Source organism: Mustela lutreola, chromosome X (genome assembly GCF_030435805.1).
Source record: "Mustela lutreola isolate mMusLut2 chromosome X, mMusLut2.pri, whole genome shotgun sequence".
Taxonomy (NCBI): domain Eukaryota; kingdom Metazoa; phylum Chordata; class Mammalia; order Carnivora; family Mustelidae; genus Mustela; species Mustela lutreola.
In genome coordinates, this window is record NC_081308.1 from 57,947,134 (window position 1) to 57,965,440 (window position 18,307).

General features: G+C 35.5%; 1 protein-coding gene across 1 annotated transcript in view; it reads left to right on the forward strand.

The window, feature by feature from the left end:
• Window positions 1–18,307, forward strand: part of ZC3H12B (zinc finger CCCH-type containing 12B) — a 630,352-nt gene that overhangs the window by 302,857 nt on the left and 309,188 nt on the right. The gene's annotated exons all lie outside the window — the stretch shown is intronic.

An 18,307-nucleotide genomic window follows, 5' to 3' on the forward strand; every position in this document is an offset into this window, starting at 1 on the left:
CATTTCCTTTATGTTTATTAACTCTTTTATGTATTTGGTTGCTCCTATGTTGGGTGCATAGATATTTACAATTGTTATATCTTCTTGTTGGATTTTTCTCTTTATTTTTATATAATGTCCTTCTTTGCCTCCTGTTACTGTTTTTTTTTTTTTTTTTTTTTTTTTTTTTTTTTTTTTTTTTTTTTTGCTTGCTTGTTTGTTTGTTTTGTTTTAAAGTCTACTTTGTTCTATATATGTATTGTTACACTGGCTTTCTTTGACATCTATTGTGTGACATATATTTCTCCATCCTCTCCATTTCATTTTTTTAAAGAATTTTATTGATTTATTTAAGAGAGAGAGAGAGAGAATGGGAGGGAGAGGGAGAGAGAATCTAAATCAGACTTTGCACTGAGCAGAGTCTGACATGGGGCTTTATCCCCCAACTGTGAGATTGTGACTTGAGTCAAAAATGTAGAATTGGATGCTTAACCTGCTGAGCCACCCAGGCACCCCTCCATCCTCTCACTTTCAGTCTGTGGATGTCTTTATATCTGAAATGAGAATCTTGTAGGCAGCATATAGGTGGGTCTTGTTTTTTCATCCATTACGAGACCCTATGTTTTTTATTGGCATATTTAGTCAATTTACATTCAAAGTAATTATTGATAATTATGTATTTATTGCCATTTTATTATTTGTTTTGTGGTCATTTATGAAGATTTTCTCTGATCATTTATTCTCTTGTTATCCTTTATGGCTTGCTGGTTTTCTTTAGCAATATATTTGGATCCCTTTCTCTTTATTTTTTGCCTTTTTATTAGTGGTTTTTGATATAGAAACATTATGTTTCTATATAACATCTTGTATATATAGCAGTCTATCTTAAGCTGTTGGTCATTTAAGTTTGAACCCATTATTCTCTCCTCCCCATATTTTAGTTGTTTGTTATACTTTATATTCTTTTTTGTGTGTTTCTTGACTTAGTTTTTAAAAAATACTTGTTGCTACTGCCTTTGTGTTTCCTACCTCTATATTGTCAGTTTTGCTCTCTCCTTTCCATTCAGTGTGTACCTTTTAATATTTCTTATGGATCTGGCTTAATAACCACTAACTCCTTTAGCTACCCCTTTCTCCCTCCCCCCCCCAGAAAGTCTCTGTTTCTCCTTCTATTCTGAATGATAACCTTGTTAGATAGAGTATTCTTGGCTATAGGTTTTTCCCATTCAGCATTTTGAATGTATCATGCCAATCTCTTCTGGCCTGGAGAGTTATTGTTGAAAAATCTCCTTTTAGACTAATATTTTTTCCCTTATAACTTAGTGACTTCTTCTGTCTTGTGACTTTTAGGATTTTTTCTTCAACAGCGTATTTTGCTATTTTAATCACAGTATGTCTTGGTGTGAATCTGCTTTTTTAAAAAATTTTGGGGATTCTCTGTGGTTCCTGGATCTGGAGGTCTGTTTCTTTCCCCAGATTAAGGATGTTTTCAGCTATTATTTCTTCAAGTAAATTTTATTCTCTCTTCCTACCCCCCAACTGCCCCGGGACTCCTATAATATGAATGTTATTATGTTTGTTGAAATCACTGTGTTCCCTAAGTCTGTTTTCATTTTACATAATTCTGTACTCCCTCTACTATTCAGCCTGATTACAGATATTACATTACATTACATTATATTACAGACATTATTCTGTCACTATTCCATTCCACTGTTTCTTCCATATAGCTGTTCATTCTATCAAGTTTTCCTCATTTTGTTCATTGATCTTTATTATATTATTATTATTATATTATTATTATATTATATTATATTATTATATTATTCCTTATCTCTGTGTTAATGCCTCAAGTCTTCCACTCTTTTCCCAAGGCCAATGAGTAATTATCTTATGATCATTGCTTCAAATTCTCTATCAAGTATGTTACTTATGTCTGTTTAAGTTCGATATTACGGCATGGGTTTGTCCTGTTCTTTCATTTAGGATAGATTTCTCTGCTCATTTTATCTCTCTTTCCGTGTCTATTTCTGTGCGTTAAGAAAGTCTTCTGCACCTTCTGCTCTTTTTTTTATTATTATGTTATGTTAGTCACCATACAGTACTTTATTAGTTTTTCATATTGTTGAAAATATTACTTATTTCTTACTGATTAGGATGTGTTTAATTTCTTTTTGTTGTCTGATTGCTGTGGCTAGGACTTCCAGTACTGCATTGAACCAACGTTTTGAGAGTGGAAATCCTTGTCTTATTCCTGACCTTACAGGGAAAATTCTCACCTTTTCCCTATTAAGGACGGTGTTGACTGTGTGTTTTTCATGTATCATTTTTATTATTCTGAGATATGTTTTCTCTAAACCTACTTTGTTGACAGTCTTTGTCATGAATGGATGTTATAGTTTGTTAAGTGCTTTTTCTGCATATATTGAAGTAATCATTTGTTTACTGTCATTTCTTTTATTGATGTGATTATCACATTGATTGATTTGTTCATATTGAATCACTCCTTCAACCAACTTGATCATGGTGACTGATTTTTTAATATATTATTGGCTTTTATTTGCTTGTATTTTGTTGAGGATTTTTACACCTATGTTCATGAAAGGTATCGGTCTATAGTTGTTTTTATTTGTTGTGTCCTTATCTGGATTTAGTATCGTGGCCTCATAGAATCAATTTGGAAGTTTTCCTTCCTCTTCTATTTTTTAGAATAATTTGAGAAGAAATGAAATGATCTCCTTAAATGTTTGGTAGAATTCACCTGTGAAGCTATCTGGGCCTTGACTTTTATATATTTCATTTTTGGTGTACTTTCATTGAATTAAATTTTATTTTTTTTATCTGTATAAGTTTTTCTTTCTTTCCTATTTTGGGATCTAGTTTCTTCTAACAAACAGACCAAAACACACCCAGGATCTAGTTTATTGTTGTGTTGTTTTACTTTTGGTGGATTTTATTCTCTCTCTCTCTCTCCCTCTCACACATCTTTGGTTTCTGTGTTCTTCCATTATTCTGGTTTGTATTTTCTGGTGTTGTTGCTATTTTTGTATTTTCTATCTCTTTCATGTATTCTTTTCTGAGTGTAAGAACAAGACAGAGAAACTCACCCCAAAAGAAAGAACAAGAGGCAGTACTCACTGCCAGGGAATTAATCAGAAACAACAACACCAACTATTCCCAAAATAGGAAAGAAAGAAAAACTTATATAGGTAAAAAAATAAATAAATAAAATTGAATACAATGAAAGGACACCAAAACTGAAATATATAAATGTAAAAATTAAAATTAATAAACATTTTTAAAAGAATTGGTAAAATAAGAAAATAAATGAAAATTAAAAAATTAAAGATTAAGTAATAATAACAAAAAGCCACAATTCCTATATTCTGTTTTCCCCAAGAGCTGAAGTTTTGCAGTTCTCTTTGATTGGCAAATTTAATATTAGCCTGATGTTGCTGTTGGTGTTCTGGGGCAGGGCCTTTTGCACTGATTTTCAGGTGTCTTTACCTGGGTGGAATTGCACCTCTCTTACCAGGGAGCTGTACTCAGTGTAAGTGTACTGCACTTTGTAGCACTGTTTTGCTCCCTGAAGACTTTCAGTACTGATGAAGGGGGTGAAAATGGTGTCACCCTGATCTCTAGCCCTGGAGCTGAAAGTCTGAGTCTCCCACTCTTCAATGAGCCCTCACAGAAAAGTATCAATCACTCTTGTCTTCTTGGTTTCTGCCCAAATTTTGTGCTCATCCAGCCAGGCATTGAGGGTTTTTTTTTTCTTTTTTAATTAACATATAATGTATTATTTGTTTCAGGGGTACAGATTTATGAATCATCAGTCTCATGCAATTCACAGCACTCTCCATAGCCCATACATAACCCAATGTCCATAATCCAGCCTCTCTATCCAACCCCCCACCCCCCAACCAACCTTCAGTTTGTTTCTTGAAATTAACAGTCTATTATGGTCTGTCTCCCTCCCCAGTCCCATCCTGTTTCATTTTTCCCTCCCACCCCCCATGGCCCCCACACTGCCTCTCATATTCCTCACATCAGAGAGAGAATATGATAATTGTTTTTCTCTGATTGACTTATTTTGCTTGCATAATACCCTCTAGTTCCTTCCACTTCATTGCAAATGACAAGATTTGGGCTTCTGATGGATGCATAATATTCCATTGTATATATATACCACATCTTCTTTATCCATTCATTGGTTGATGGATATCTAGCTTCTTTCCATACTTTGACTACTGTGGACATTGCTGCTATAAACATTCTGATGCACATGGCCCTTCAGACCACTATGTGTGTGTCTTTAGGGTAAATACCCAGTAGTGAGATGGCTGGGTCATAGGGTAACTCTATTTTCAGGTTTTTGAGGAACCTCCATATTGTTTTCCAGAGTGGTTGGACCAGCTTGCATTCCCACCAACAGTGTAAGAGGGTTTCCCTTTATACACATCCTTATCAACATCAGATGTTTCCTGACTTGTTAATTTTAACCATTCTGATTGGTGTGAGGTGGTATCTCACTGTGGTTTTGATTTGTATTTCCCTGATGCCGAGTGATGTGGAGCACTTTTTCATGTGTCTGTTGGCTGTTTGAATGTCTTTGCAGAAATGTCTGTTCATGTCTTCTGTCCATTTCTTGTTTGGATTAATTTATTGGACAGAATTAATTGTTCTTTGGGTGTTGAGTTTGATAAGTTCTTTATACACTTTGGATACTAGCCCTTTATCTGATATGTTATTTGCAAATATCTTCTCCCATTCTGTTAGTTGTCTTCTGGTTTTGTTGACTGTTTTCTTTGCTGTGCAAAAACTTTTGATCTTGATGAAGTCCCAATAGTTCATTTTTGCCCTTGCTTCCCTTGCCTTTGGTGATGTTTCTAGGAAGAAGTTGCTGTAGCTGAAGTTGAAGAGGTTGCTGCCTGTGTTCTTCTCAAGAATTTTGAAGGATTCCTGTCTCACATTGAGATCTTTCATTTATTTTGAGTCTATTTTTGTGTGTGCTGGAAGGAAATGGCCCAGTTTCATTCTCTGCATGTGGCTGTCCAATTTTCCCAACATCATTTGTTGAAGTGACTGTCTTTTTTTCAATTGCACATTATTTCCTGCTTTGTCAAAGATTAGTTGACCAGAGAGTTGAGAGTCCATTTCTGGGCTATCTTTTCTGTTCCATTGATCTAAGTGTCTGTTTTTGTGCCAGTACCATACCATCTTGATGATGACAGCTTTGTAATAGAGCTTGAAGTCTGGAATTATGATGCCCCCAATTTTGGTTTTCTTTTTCAACATTCCTTTGGCTATTTGTGGTCTTTTCTGCTTCCATATAAATTTCAAGATTATTTGCTTTATTTCTTTGAAAAAAAGTTGATGGTATTTTGATAGGGATTGCATTAAATATGTAGATTGCTTTAGGTAGCATAGATATTTTCACAATTTTTATTGCAATCCATGAGCATGGGATGTTTTTCCATTTCCTTGTGGCTTCCTCAATTTCTTTCATGAGTACTTTATAGTCCTCTGAGTATAGATTCTTTGTCTCTTTGTTTAGGTTTATTGCTAGGTGTCTTATGATTTTGGGTGCAATTATAAATGGGATAGACTCCTTAATTTCTCTTTCTTTTGTCTTGCTGCTGGTGTATAGAAATGCTATTGATTTCTGTGCATTGATTTTATATCCTGACACTTTACTGAATTCCTTTATGAGTTCTAACCATTTTGAAGTGAGGTCTTTGAGTTTTCTACATAAAGTAACATAACATCTGCAAAGAGTGGGAGTTTGACTTCTTCTTTGCTGGTTTGGATGCCTTTTACTTCTTTTTGTTGTCTGATTGTTGAGTCTAGGACCTCTAGTACTATGTTGACGAGCAGTGGTGATAGTAGACTGTGTTCCTGATCTGAGGAGAAGAGTTCTAAATTTTTCTCCATTGAGAATGATATTCACTGTGGGTTTTTCATGGATGATCTTGATGATGTTGAGGTATGTATCCTCTATCCCTACACTGTAAAGTGTTTTGGTCAAGAAAGGATGCTGTACTTTGTCAAATGCTTTTTCAGCATCTATTGAGGGTATCATATGCTTCTTGTTCCTTTTTTTATTAATGTATTATATCACATTGATTTTTTTGTGGATTTTGAACCAAACTTGCAGTCCAGGAATAAACTCACTTGGTCGTGGTGAATAAACCTTTTAATGTACTGTTCGATCCTATTGGCTAGTATTTTGGTGAGGATTTTTGCATCTGTGTTCATCAAGGATATTGGTCTATAATTCTCCTTTTTGATGGAATCTTTGTCTGGTTTTGGGATCAAGGTAATGCTGGTCTCATAAAATGAGTTTGGAAGTTTTCTATCCCATTTCTATTTTTTGGAACAGTTTCAAGAGAATAGGTATTAATTCTTCTTTAAATGTTTGGTAGAACTCCCGTGGAAAGTCATCTGGCCCTGGGCTCTTGTTTGTTGGGAGATTTTTTTTAAGATTTTATTTATTTATTTGACTGATAGAGATCACAAGTAGGCAGAGAGGCAGGCAGAGAAAGAGGGAGGATGCAGGCTCCCTGCTGAGCAGAACGACTGATGCAGGGCTCGATCCCAGGACCCTGAGATCATGACCTGAGCCCAAGTCAGAGGCTTTAACCCACTCGGTCACCCAGGCACCCCTGTTGGGAGATTTTTTGATTACTACTTCAATCTCCTTATTGCTTATGTTTTTTTTTTTTTCAGGTTTTCTATTTCTTCCTGTTTCAGTTTTGGTACCTTATATGTCTCTATAAATGCCTCCATTTCTTCCATATTGTCAAATTTGTTCTCATATAGTGGCTCATAATATGTTTTTATAATTGTTTATTTTATAATTGTTTATTGTTGGTTGTGATCTCTCCTCTTTCATTAATTATTTAATTCATTTGGGTCCTTTCTCTTTTCTTTTTGATAAGTCTGGTCAGGGGTATATCAATCTTATTCTTTTGAAGAATGAGCTCCTATTTTTGTTGATTTGTTCTACTGTTCTTTTGCTTTATAAATCATTCATTTCTGCTCTGATCTTTATTATTTCTCTTCTCCTGCTGGCTTTAGGCTTTCTTTGCTGTTCTTCACCTTGCTCCTTCAGGTGTAGGGTTAGGTTGTGTACTTGAGACCTTTCTTATTTCTTTTTCTTTTTTTTTTTTTGAGACCTTTCTTATTTCTTGATAAAGAGGTGTAGTGCTATATACTTCCCACTCAATACCACCTTTACCTTGTCCCAGAGATTTTGAAGAGTTGTGTTTTCATTTTCATTTGTTTCCATAAATTTTTAAAAATTCTTTAATTTCCTGGATGACCCATTCATTCTTTAGTAAGATGCTCTTTAGCTTCTATGTATTTGAGTTTCTCAAATTTTCCTCTTGTGCTTAAGTTATAGTTTCAAAACATTGTGGTCTGAAAATGTGCAGGGAATGATTCCCCATGTTTTGGGACTGGTTGAGTCCTCATTTGTGACTCAGGATGTGATCTGTTCTGGAGAATGTTCCATGTGCACTAAAGAAGCATGTGTATTCTATTGTTTTGGAATGGAATATTCTGAATATTTCTGTGATGTCTATCTGGTCCAGTGTGTCATTTAACACCTTTATTTCCTTGTTGATCTTTTGCTTAGATGATCTGTACATTTCAGTGGGAGAGGGGCTGTTAAAGTCTTCTACTATTACTGTATTATTATCAATGTGTTTCTTTGATTTTGTTATTAATTGGTTTATATAATTGGCTGCTCCCATGTGTTAGGGGCATAGATATTTAAAATTGTTATATCTTGCTGTTGGACAACACTTTAAGTATGATATAATGTTTTTTCTCATCTCTTATTATGATCTTTGGCTTAATATCTAATTTCTCTGATATAAGGATTGCCACCCCAGCCTTCTTTTGATGTCCATTAGCATGGTAAATTGTTTTCCACCCCCTCACTTTAAATCTGGAGGTTTCTTTGGGTCTAAAATGAGTTTCTTGCAGACAGCATATCAATGTCTTTTTTTTTTTAATCCAGTCTGATACCCTGTGTCTTTTGATTAGGGCATTTAGCCCATTTACATTCAGGGTAATTATTGAAATTTGAATTTATTGCCATTGTATTGCCAGTAAGGAGACTGTTACTGTATATTGTTTCTGTTCCTTTCTGGTCTGTTACTTTTACACTCTCTCTTCGCTTAGAGGACCGCTTTCAATATTTCCTGTAGGGCTGGTTTGGTATTTGCATATTTTTTTTAGTTTTTGTTTGTCCTATAAACTTTATTTCTCCTTCTATTTTCAATGACATCCTAGCTGGATATAGTATTCTTGGCTGCATATTTTTCTTACTTAGTCCTCTGAATGTATCATGCCAGTCCTTTCTGGCCTTCCAGGCTTCTGTGGATTGGTCTATTGCCAATCTAATATTTCTACCATTGTAGGTTACAGACCTTTTGTCCTGAGATGCTCTCAGGACTTTTTCTTCGTCTCTGAGACTTGTAAGTTTTACAGGGTATCGACTTATTTTTACTGATTTTAAGGGTGAGAGTTCTGTGTGCCTCCTGGATTTTGATGTCTATTTCCTTCCCCAAATGAGAGACCTTCTCCACTATAATTTGCTCCAATATACCTCTGCCCCCTCTCTCTTTCTTCTTCTTCTGGGATCCAAATTATTCTAATATTGTTTCATTTTATAGTATCACTTTTCTCTTCAATTCTTCCGTTGTGGTCCAGTAGTTGTTTATCTCTCTTTTCTCAGATTCTTTATTCACCATCGTTTGGTTTTCTATATCACTAATTCTCTCTTCTGCCTCATTTATCCTAGCTGTAATAGTCTCCATTTTTTATTGGGCTTCATTAATAGCTTTTTTTTTTATTTCAACCTGGTTAGATTTTAATTCTTTTATTTCTCCAGAAATGGATTTTATTTCTTCAGAAATGGATTCCCTAGTATCTTCCATGCTTTTTTTGGAGGCCAGCTAGCACCATGATAATCATCATTCTGAACTCTAGTTCTGACAGCTTATGAATGTCCTTATTGATTAGGTCCCTAGCCATCAGTACTGCCTCCTGTTCTTTTTTTTTTTTTTTTTTTTTTTGAGGTGAGTTTTTCCTCCTTGCCATTTCATCCAGGTAAGAATAGATGAGCGAGAGAACAAAATGCTAAAAATGAAGCAACAACCCCAGAAAAGTATACAGTAACCATATCAGAAGAGACCTGAAACCAGGTAGAGAAGAAAGGAGGGAATATATATATATATATATATATATATATATATATATATATATATATATATATATATATTAGACTGGTGAATAAAACAGAGCCACACACTTAATTTTGGGTGTATTTTGGTCTTTTAGAAGAAAATGCCTCCCAAAACTACAAAAAACAAAAACATATATATACACAAAAATTGGGATAAACATGATGGGATGTAATATGAGTGTTCAGATGAAAACTTAAAAAGATTAAAAAAAGGAAATTGATAAGATAAGAATTTGGTTGAAAAAAAAGTGGAGGAAAAGAATGTTATCTGGCTGGAGACTAGAACAAAGCCATAAGCTAGATTTGAGATATATTTTGATCTGTTAGAAGAAACTGTATCCCAAAATTTTAAAGACAGAAAAAACTATATATATACAAAAAGTATGGTTAAATAAAATGAAGGGTTAGAATGTGACTATAACAATGAAAATTTAAAAATATTTTTAAAAAGGTATAATAGTTAAAAAAAAGTTAAAAGAGGAAAGAGGAAAAATTGAAAAATAGAATAAGAAAAAATAAAATAAAATAAAATACCTTCAAAAGACTAATGAATCACAGTGAAAAAGCCATGAATTCTATGTGCTGTATTCCTGTAGCTCTGAATTTTTGCAGTTCTCATTGATCAGTGAACTTGGTCTTGGCTGGATAGTTTTGTTGATCTTCTCAGGGAAGGGCCTGTTGCAGTGCTTCTCAAAAGTCTTTGCCCAATGTGGAATTGCACTGACCTTACCAGAGCTAGGATCAGTAATCTGCTCGGGTTTGCTTTTGGGAGCTTTTGTTCCTTCAACACTTATACAACTTTGTAGGATGAGAATGGAAATTGCGGTCTCCCAATCTCTGGCCCCATAGGAGCTGAGCTCTCAGGGGAGCCACTCCTCAGTGTGCCCTCAGAGAAAAGCAGTCCATCACTCCTGTCTACCTGGTCTCTTGCTGCACTCCATGCTCACCTGGTGTGTCCCTGAGCATTTCTATCTCTGGCTTATGGCCCCACTTTGAGTCTCCAAAACCCAACAGGTTCTTACAGTATGCTCTCGTGCCACTCTCCCAGAGGAAGAAAGAGGGGGGTCTTATCAGATCTTCCATTTGTGAAGTCTCTGCTTGAAGAGCAGTGGCCTGACTGTGCCTCTGATCATGGTTTCAGGTAAACCTGAGCTAAAAGCCCACTCCTCAGATCCATCTCTGCAGCCAGCTCCCCTGCTCTGATACCTGGGAGCTCTGCCACACTCAGACACTGCTGGTCTTTTTGATCTTGCAGGTCCTGAGACCATACTGCCCCATTCAGGGCTCCACCCCCTGCTTAGCTTCTGAAACAATGTCCCTCAGTGGAGCAGAATTCTAATAGTTGTGATTTTTTTTATTCTGCTGATCTACTGTTTGTTGGGAGCTGGGTCCTCCCACTGTGGTCTATCTTCCCATATATCACCTTGGATTTACTTCTCTGAAAATCCTACCTTCCAGAAAGTGGTCACTTTTTTGTTCCTAGAATTGCTGCTCTATTTCTCTTTGATCTCTTGTTGATTTTGTAGGTGTTCAGAATGGTTTGGTAACTATCTAGTTGAACTCCTGGGACCCAATGATATTTAGGTCTCCTGATCCTCTGTCATCTTGTTCCTACAACAGTTGAGCATTTTTTGAGGCAATAAACCATATTTTGAGACTCCAACCTTTATGGATTCCTGCAGTGCAGACCCTTGTCCTTCTTCCCACGGGAGGGAGAGGGTATTGCCATGCTTCTGCTTTTCGCTGGGTCCCTGCTTGGAGGGTGGTCACTGAACCATGGTTTATGGCAACACTAAGGAGAAGGCTGGTGTCTAGAATCACTGTTTGCAGCCAGCTTGAAAAATCTGCTGCACTCATGCACCCACATATTTTTTGTAACCCTGGGGATCCTGCGATCATGCTGACCTACCTGGGATTGATTCTGCATTGCCACCTGAGCACCTTTCAGGCAGGGATAACCCCAACTGGATAAGACTTCTAAAAGCTTCAATTTTGTGCTTGGCTGCTCATAACTCTTTCTTATAGTTGGCTTAAGGAAACTCCCTCCCCCAGCAGCTTAATCTTCTGATGTATCATATCAAGTTCACGTCTCCATACCTCTGACCTTGCAAAAACTGGCCACCCTTCTATTTGTAGAATTGAAACAATTCTTTTCTAGATCTCTGGTTAATTTAACAGGTGTTCAGAATGATTTGATAACTACCTAAGGGAATTCCAGGGACCAGGCGACATTAGGGTCCCCTTCTCCTCCACCATCTTAACTCCTCCTCGACCACTTTCTTTTGTCATAGAAAAATTAAATTCCAAAGGGATGAAAGACCTAAATGTGAGACCTGAAATCATAAAAATCCTAGAAGAGCACACAGGCAGTAACTTCTTCAACATTTGATATGGTATATATTTTTTGATAGGTTTCTTGAGGCAAAGAAAAGAAAATGAAAAATTAAGACTACATTATATTAAGACTACATCATAATTAAAAGATTCTGTACAGGAAAGGAAACAATTGACAAAAGTAGAAGGCAATCTAATGAATGGGAGAAGGTATTTGCAAATGACTTATCTCATAAAGGGTTAATATCCAAAATAACTTATAAACTCAACTCCCCAAAGCCAAATAATCCAATTAAAAATGGGCAAATGACATGAACAGAACTTTCTCCCATGGAAGACATCCAGATGGCCAGCAGGCACAGGAAAAAAATGACATGAACAGAACTTTCTCCCATGGAAGACATCCAGATGGCCAGCAGGCACAGGAAAAAGATGCTCATAATGACTGATTATCAAGGAAATGAAAATAAAAACTATTATGAGATATCATATTGTACCTGTCAGAATAGCTAAAATAAAAACACAAGAAACAATAGGTGTTAGAATTTGGAGGAAAGGGAACACTCTAGCAATAATGGTGGGAATGCAGGCTGGTGCAGCCATTGTTGAAAATAGTAGGAAGGTTCCTGAAAATTTTAAAAATAGAACTACCTTATAATCACATTAATGGGTATTTACCCAAATAATACAAAAACACAAATCCAAAGATATACATGTACCTCAATTATTATTGCAGTATTATTTAAAATGGTCAAGGTATGGAGGCAGCATAAGGGTGATTAATGAATGGATTATAAAGATGTGATATATTATTATATATATCACAATATTATATATATATATATAATCACACTCACAGACACACATATACATAATGGAATATTTTTCAGCTGTGAGAATGGAATCTTGCCATTTGCAATGTCATGGATGAAGCTAGAGAGTATTATATTAAGCAAAAATAAGTCAAGTCAAAGAAAGATAAATACCATATGCTTTCACTCATAAGTGGAATTTAAGAAGCAAAGCAAATGAGCAAAGGTAAAAAGTAAGAGAGAGGAAGACAAACCAAGAGACAGATTTGTAATTATGGAGAACATACTGATGGTTAGCAGAGGGGAGGTTTTTCAGGTTATGGGTTAAATAGGTGATGGAGGTTAAAGAGTGCACATATTGTGATAAGCACTGGGTGATGTATGGAACTGCTGAATTACTATGTTATATGCCTGGGACTAATATAACACTATATTTTAACTAATTGGAATTTATATAAAAACTAAAAAATAATAAAATTACTGCTTAGCCTAAGAAGTCATGAAATGTTTGAAGAATATTTTAGGTAAAACTGAGGCTAAAATGTAATGTCTTTATTTATTATGATTATCCTATAGAACATGCTCTAAAATTCATATCCCTGTTAGATTTATTTCTACCACTGCAAAGATTGTGGAGAAGTTAAAAAAGATTGTTACAAACAGAAACAAAACCATGAATAAACATGAACAAACCTTAAATGCATATTGTTAAGTGAAATAAGCCAACCTGAAATGGTTACATGTCATATGATTCCAATTATATGGCATTCTGGAAGAGTTGAAACTATGTAGACAACAGAAAGATCAGTGGTTGCCAGTGGCTCCATAGGAGGAAGAGAAAAATGAGTAGGTGAAGTGCAGAGTACTTTTAAGGCAGTGAACCTATTCCATATGATACTATAATGATGGATACATGTTGTTATAAATGTGTCAAAACCCAGAGAATGTACAAAACCAAAAACAAACTCTAAAGTACTCCTAGAGATGTACTAATAGTGATACATTATTACAAACAAAAATTTATAGAGTACATCCTGACACAGTATAGGATCTCTTAATATAGCCATTACTCTCAGAAGCAAGAATATAACAGGCTTTTCTAACAATTATACATATGCACACACACAAACACACACACACACACACACACACACACACAACAGTGACCTAGACAAAATGACACAACAGAGGAATTCACCCTAAAAGAAAGAAGTAGATGTAATAGACAATGATTAAACAAAACTGATATAAGAGGTTTTAACCAGAATTTAAAACAACAATCATCGGTGTCTGGGTGACTCAGTGAATTAAGTGTCTGGTTTGTCTCAGGTCCTAGACTGCGTCCCACATCAGGCTCCCTGCTTGCTTCCCCCTCTCCTTCTGCAACTCCCCCTGCTTGTGAATTCTCTCTCTCCCTGTCAAATAAATAAATAAAATCTATAAAAAATAAAAAGAATAAAACAACAATCATCAGGACACAAGCTGGGATTGAGAAAAATACAGAAGACACTAGAGAATCCCTAACTGCCAACATAAAAGAACTTAAAACTAGTTAGTCAAAAATATAAAATGCTATAACTTAGATGCAAAACCAACTGGATGAATGACTATAAATATGGACAAACCAGAAGAACAACTCAGTGATAATCAAAGATAAAATTATGGAAAATAATGAAGCTGAAAAGAAGAAGGATCTGCATCATGGATGTAGAATTAGAGAATTCAGTAACCCCTTAAACTATAATAATAATTGTATCACAGGAATCCCAGAAGAAGAGAGGGGAAAAGAGGCAGGAGATTCATTTGAGCACATTTGGCTGAAAACATCCCTAAACTGTGAAAGGAAATAAACATCAAAATTCAAGAGGTACAGAATCAACAACAAGCCCACTCCAAGACATAACATAGTCAAATTTACCAAATACACAGAGAAGGAAAAGTCCTGAAAGTAGCTTCAGATCAGGCACTATGAAACTTGAAGTCAACCATAAGAAAACTTCTGGAAACACCTCAAATACATGCAGCTTAAAGCAAACCCTACTAAAGAATAAATGAATGAACAAGGAAATTTTAAAAAGAAAATTAAAAGGACATATAAGAAAGGAAATGAAAATGAAAACACAACAACCCCAAACTTTTGGGATGCAACAAAGGAAATTTTTTTGAGATCTTGCTATATAGGCCTACCCAAAGAAGCAAGAAAAGTCTAAAATACACAAGCTAAATTTACACCTAAAATAACTAGAATATGAACAGTAAAAAACAAACAAACAAACAACAACAAAAACTAAAGCCAGCAGAAGAGGAAAATAATAAAGATTGGAGAAGTAGACAACAATACAGAAATAAACAAAACAGTGGAAAAAGATCTATGAAATTAAGAGCTAGTTCTTTTAGAGAATAAAATTGATAAACCTGTAGCCATTCTTTTTTAACATTTTTTATATATTTATTTGACAGAGATAGCACAAGCAGACAGAGCAGCAGGCATAGGGAGAAGGAAAGCAGACTCTCCACTGAGCAGGGAGCCCAATCTGGGGCTCAATACCAGGACCCTGGGATCATGACCTGAGCTGAAGACAGCTGCTTAACTGCTTAAGGAGCCATAGAGTTTCCCCAAACCTTTAGATGTTCTTATAAAAAAGAAAAGAGAAAGACTCAAATAAAAAAAGAATGAATGAAAGAGAAGAAGTCTCAACCAACACTAAAGGAATGCAAACTATCATAAGAGAATACTATGAAAAATTATATGTCAACAAAGTGGGAAATCTGGAAGAAATGGATATATTCCTAGAAATATAAAAACTACAAAGAAGGAAAGAGGAATAAATAGAAAAAAGATCCCTAACCAGTAAATAAATTGAATCGGTTAAAAAAAAAAAATCTGACAAACCAAAGTTCAGGACCTTCCCAGGGGACTTCTACAAAACCTTTAGAGAAAAGTTAATATGTATTCTTATAAGACTCTTCCAAAAAAATAAAAATGGATGAAAAGTTTCCAAACACATTATTTTTTTTAAAATAAAGATTTCATTTATTTATTTAATTGTCAGAGAGAGAGAGAGAGAGAGACAGAGGCAGACAGAAGGAGAAACAGGCTTCCCACTGAGCAAGAAGCCCAATGTAGAACTCAGTCTTAGGATGCTGGGATCATGACCTGAGCTGAAGGCAGCTGAACAACCAACTGAGCCACTTAGACATCCCTCCAAACCCATTCTAAGAGGCCAGCATTGCCTTGATTCCAAAACAAGACAAAGGCCACACTAAAAAGGGTAATTACAGACCAATATCCCTGATGACCATGGAAGCAAAAATTCTCAACAAGACCCTCACTAATCGAGTATAGCATGCATTCAAGTAATTATTTACCATGATCAAGTGGGATTTATTCCTGGGCTGCAGGGGTTATTCAATGTTATACAAACCAGACAATGTGATATTCTAAATTCATAAAAGGAAAGATAAGAACCATATGATCCTCTCAATAGATGTAGAAAATGCATTTGACAAAATACAGCATACATTCCTGATAAAGCCCTCAAAAAAGTAGGGTTAGAGGAAACATAACTCAACATTGCTAGGCCATTTATGAAAGATTCATAGATAATACCTCCTTCAGTTTCCTCTATGCTCAAGAACAAGGGAAGGATGCCCACTCTTACCATTACTATTCAACATAGTACTTGAAGTCTTAGCCTCAGGAATCAGACAACAAAAAGAAATACAAGGAATCCAAACTGTCAAGGGAGAAGTCAAACTTTCAGTATTTGCAAATGACATGATACTCTGTAGAAAACCTGAAGGTCTCATACGTGAACTCAGCAAAGTCACAGGATATAAAACCAACAAACAGAACATAGTGAAAGGGAGGAAGAACTGAATGGGAAGTCATCAGAGAGGGAGACAAACCATGAGAGACTCTTAACTATAAAGAAAAAAAAACTGATGGTTGCTAGAGGGGAGATGGGTATGGGGTAACTGGTATTAAGTAGGGCACTTGATGTGATGAGTACTAGGTGTTATATGCAACTAATGAATTAGTGAACACTACATCTGAAAATAATTATATACTATATGTTGGCTAATTGAATCTAAATTAATTAAAAAAAGAAAATAGCTGCATTTTAATTTAATTCAATTAGCCAACATATCATTAATTTCAGATGTTGTACTCAGTAATTGACCATAGAGTTGAGGTTCTATTTCTGAGTTCTCTATTTTGTTCATTAATCTAAGGGTGTGCTTTTGTGCTGGTACCATGCTGTCTTGATGATGACAGCTTTGTAGTAGAGCTTGAAGTCAGGCATTGTGATGCCCGCAGCCTTGGTTTTCTTTTTCAACATTCTTCTGGCTATTTGGGATCTTTTCTAGTTCCATACAACTTTTAGGATTATTTGTGCCAGGTCTGTGATAAATGTCGATGGTATTTTCATAGGAATTGCATTGAATGTGTAGATTGCTTTGGGTAACATAAACATTTTAACAATATTCTTCTAATCTATGAGCATGGAATGTTTTCCACTACTTTGTGTCTCCCTCAAATTCTTTCATAAGTGTTCTGTAGTTTACAGAATATAGATCCTTTACCTCTTTCATTAGTTTTCTTCCTAGGTATCTTATGGTTTTTGGTGCTACTGTAAATTAGATCAATTCCTTAATTTTTCTTTCTTCACTCTCATTGTTAGTGCATAGAAATTCAACTGATTTCTGTGCATTGATTTTATATCCTGTCATGATGCTGAATTGCTGTGTAAGTTCTAGCAATTTGGGGGTGGGGTCTTTTGGCTTTTTCAGACAAAGTATAATGACATACGACAAAGAGAGAGTTTGACTTCTTTTTTTTTTTTTTTGCAAATTTGAATGCCTTTATTTGAATAATGAAATAAAATATTTATTTGAATGCCTGATTGCTGAGACTAGGACTTTTAGGACTATTTGAACAGAGAGGAGAGTGGACATCCCTGTCATGTTCCTGACCTTAGGAGAAAAGTTCTGTTTTTCCCCATTGAAAATGATACTTATGGTGGGCTTTTTGTAGATGGCTTTTATGATATTGAGGTATGCTCCACTTACACTGTGCAGAGTTTTAATCAAGAAAGAATTTCTTGTATATTATCAAATGCCTTTTCTGTATTGAGAGGATCATATAATTCTTTTTTTATTGTGTTATGTTAGACACCATATAATACATCATGAGTTTTTGATGCAGTGTTCCAAGATTCATTGTTTATGTATAACACCCAGTGCTGCATGCAGTACCTGCCCTCCTTAATACCCACCACCAGGCTCACCATCCCCCCACCCACCTCCAGTCTAAAACCCTCAGTTTATTTCTTGGGGGTTGACAGTCCCTCATAGTTCATCTCCCCCTCTGATTTCTCCAAATTCACTTCTCCTTTCCTTCTCCTAATGAACACTGTTATTCCTTATGTTACACAAGTAAGTGAAACCATATGATAATTGACTCTCTCTGCTTGACTTATTTCACTCAGCATAATCTCCTCCAGTCCCATCCATGTTGATTTAAAAGTTGGGTATTCATCCTTTTTGATGGCTGAGTAATATTCCATATCTTCTTTATCCATTCATCAGTTGAAGGGCATTTCAGTTCTGTCCACGATAATGGAAATTGCTGCTATGAACATTCGGGTACATATGGCTCCTCTCTTTACTACATCTGTATCTTTGGGGTACATATCCAGTAGTGCAATTGCTGGGTCATAGGGCAGTTCTATTTTTAATTTCTTAAGGAATCTACACACTGTTTTCCAAAGTGGCTGTACCAATGTGCATTCCCATCAACAGTGTAAGAGGGTTCCCCTTTCTCCACATCATCTTCAACACTTGTTGTTTACTGTCTTTTATAGACAATTTTGTCCATTTAATGAACATTAATTTTGGCCATTCTAACTGGTGTAAGGTGGTATCT